Below are 3,572 nucleotides of genomic sequence, written 5' to 3' on the forward strand. Positions count from 1 at the left end.
CAAAGAGAAAGACAATCAAGCTGTGAAGCAGGTAAAATGAATGTGCAAGGACAGGGACAGGAGAATGGCCGGCAACATCATTCATATGCCCCAAGACCAGCCCGACAAGTCAGTCACCTCACGCCACCTGGGTTTGTTTGGGGCTCCTGCTTCTATAGCAAACGCAACATCTACTGAGCCATTCCAGTAAGCTGCAGCTGTGGAGACAGGCCCAGCTGTGGCATCTGACAGGAATTCTCCCCTACTCCTTGCAGCTGAAGGCTTTTAATATTTATACAAGTCAATTTCTCTTTAAAAAAATAAAAGGAGAGAGAGGGGCTGCTGCTTCTGCAAGGATTAAAAAACTGAAGCGAAGTGAATGTTCCGGGTTATCCACTCTAGGGAATAAAGCCACGAGCTGAAGAAGCGTGGTACAAGTTTTGCGCCCTACCCATGGGCCTGGAACGGCTACATCTGGGGGGGGGCAGGACCATCCACTCAGGCCCTGATCCTGGCCAGATATCAGTGGGACTCTGTCCCCTTAGCCTCTCTGCCAAGAAGTGGGCCAACTGCTGCCAGTTGTGGAGGTTTTCCTGATGTGGACACTTGCCCACTGGGAACTGGACCAAGACTCAAACCCATTTCACACAGGGGCCACACTCGACAGCTGGCAATGGCTTTTGATTGCTCTGTTGTGGAGGCCAAAGACTTTGTAAAACTCGAAGAGGGACTGGCCATTTATAAGAAGTTATAATGCCAACAAAACTCGTTTAGGAAGGGATATAAACCATCAAGCTTCATGGCTTAAACCGCTCTAATTATTGGGATGAGACCTTCGCAGGGGGTACATTATCCCACATCTGCCTTCCCCCGGGCTTCTTGCAACGTCCTTTGAAGTGGCCGATGCTGGCCACTGTCCGAGACAAAATACTGTCTCGATGGATGACAGGTCTGATCCGGTCTAGCAATTCCTACACTTCTTACCCAGCCTGAATTTTAACAAGTGCCTTAGAGGGGAAAGATGCTGCATCCCTCTCCCAAATCCCCTGAGCCATCCGCTCCCAACAGGATCAAGCAGCCGATAAGCAAATACTCAGGAAAGCTAAATCTTGGGAGTCACTCAGTGAGGGGCAGACTCTGCACCCGAAGACCCTCTTTTCAGAACCCACGTATGGATTTTCAATAGCAAGAGAGTGAACATGGCCCAGAGCGGGTCCCTTTGCTCAAATCTCATGCTGCCAGGTAACAGCCAAACCCTCTTCACCTCTCCCATCACTACTTCTGGGTCTAGCTTCAGTTGCCATAAGATTTGGCTATAGCCAGAAAATACCAACACAGATCCCATTGGCCTAAAATGGATCTTTACGGGCAAGCACTTGCGATGTGCACCACAAATCCCTGTCCCGTCCCTTATTTCACCCTATAATCCACCTTCCGACCCCTCTCAGTGGCCGAGAGCACACAGTTAACAGGAGTGGTACCCTGGAAGACCGATCTCAGGGAAAGTCAGAATCCCGACTGGTATCTTCCGTTCTGAGGGCACAAGGGGAACACACCCTCCTGGGAACCTGGTGCAGGTTTGGTTACGGTGGATGAGCATCCCCCAAGGGAGCCCCAAGCTTTGGCAGCTACACTGCGCCTCTCTGCAGCAGTAACAGAACCCTGCTGTGGATTTCCTGTCACCCAGGCCTAGATTGTATTTTCTGTCGTTTATCCTGGGAGCTCTTTGGGGCAGGGACTGCGGCCACCTTTACGTCTGTATAGAACCAAGTGCACTGCGGTCAGGACCGAAAACAAACCACCACCCTTTGCTAAAGGTAGCGCAGCAAATCAGCTCTCTGTGCAAAGCAGATCTCTAAGCAGCACAGCTTCTGGGGTGATGCAGCTGACAGCTCTGTGCCTACTCCATCCTTTCCTCACGTTTTGTCTACCTCACTCATTCCAGCACCGGAGACAACCAACACCAACCGCATCTGCTCATCTTGACTGGTCTGCTCAGCAGAGGGAACCCTGAACTTGCATTTCCAGGGCAGACTTTCCATCCTTACCCTGCTAACTCCACATTTCCTCTCCCCTCTCTATCCAAACACGTGCATGAAACAGCGAAAGGTAGGGGAACACCCAGTCAGAGGGAACGAGCGAGTCATTCGCTTCGCGTGGAATGCAGTGGACTCAGCATTCAGCGTTAGACATTTCCAAAAAAAAAAAAAAAAGATGCATAGATGATAATTATGCGGTGCACGGACTTCAGCGGAGCTTGCAAGCAATGCTGGGACTGACACACCCACCCACCATTCACAAGAGAAGCTGAATGTTTTGGTTACCAAAACAAGGTTACTCCCCTGTTCCCTTCTCTCCCTGCCATGTGAGGCTTTAAATGCACAGCCTGTCAGTGAGATTGCAACAGTGAGGGACCACAGGAGGGGTAAATATTTGGCTTGGAGGACTCAGCAGCCCAGATCTCACATATCACTACTGTCTGGGTATGACAAAGAGGGCTCATGTCAAATTGGGGTTAAAGATGAGATGTTTCTAGGCCAATGGGGTATTTGGAAGAGTAGGGGGAGGTGCTGGGCATCATCCAGGGAGTAATGGGGGTGACGACTGTGTATGAATATACTCTGTCTTAGGAAAGTGAAGTACATACCCGACGGGGAGGGGAGAAGAGATTCAGGCTCCTTGGGGCTGGGACGTTTCATTCATACCAGTTACAGTGCAGAGATGGCTGAAACCTGACCCTTTTAGGGGAATAGTATGTGGCCATGGTCATCTGTATAGCCACTCTTCCTCCTCCACCCCCCGGGGGGTACCTACAGAGATCAGTCAGCCCTACTGATCTGGGGGTTGTGACACAAGTCAAGTGGGGTGCAGACAGGACTGATTCACATCCACACCCAAGGAAAGTGGGGTGCAACCCCCCCAGTATGTAGGGAAGTTGACTCACATACACCTCCGACGGCAACAGAGTGCATGGGAAAAGCCTCATCACACCCCTGGAAGTGGCAGGCAATACAACAGCACAGGGGCACCAACCCCCCCCCCCAAGTGATGAAAGTGGGATGCAACATGAATCACCCCCTAACTTGTGAAAGTGGGGTGCACACCGTGGGTGGTGTCAAACCAAGCCCCGCCTCTGGCCTGAGGGGGGCTGAAACAGGAAGGGGGATGAGGGGGTGTAGAGGGAGAAAGGCAGGGAATGAAGATGGGGAGGTTCAAATCCTGTTCAGGCTTCAGGGGGATAAAGAGGTTGATGGGAGGATTAAGAGGGTAGGAAGGACGGCTGGGGGCGACGGGGGATAAGGAAGGAGATGGGAGCAGCGGAGGCACGCAGAAGATGGGGAACAAGCAGAGCTAGGAGATGGGGGACACCAATATGGGGGGGGCAAAGGGAAGGAGGCAACGGTGAGGGCAGGCCAAGCGGAGCGGGGAGGAGGGGGGCCAAAGAGGCAGGTGCTGGGGAAATAGGGCAGTGGGTCAGAAAGGGATAAAAAATGGATGCAGACAGGGTGGGGCCCAGGAGGCCAAAGGCAGAGATGGGGCGGGGGGCAGAGGGTGGGAGGGGGCCCCAGCGGGGTGAAGGCAGAGGGGGGGCA

Source organism: Chelonoidis abingdonii, chromosome 26 (assembly GCF_003597395.2).
Source record: "Chelonoidis abingdonii isolate Lonesome George chromosome 26, CheloAbing_2.0, whole genome shotgun sequence".
NCBI classification, from domain to species: domain Eukaryota; kingdom Metazoa; phylum Chordata; order Testudines; family Testudinidae; genus Chelonoidis; species Chelonoidis abingdonii.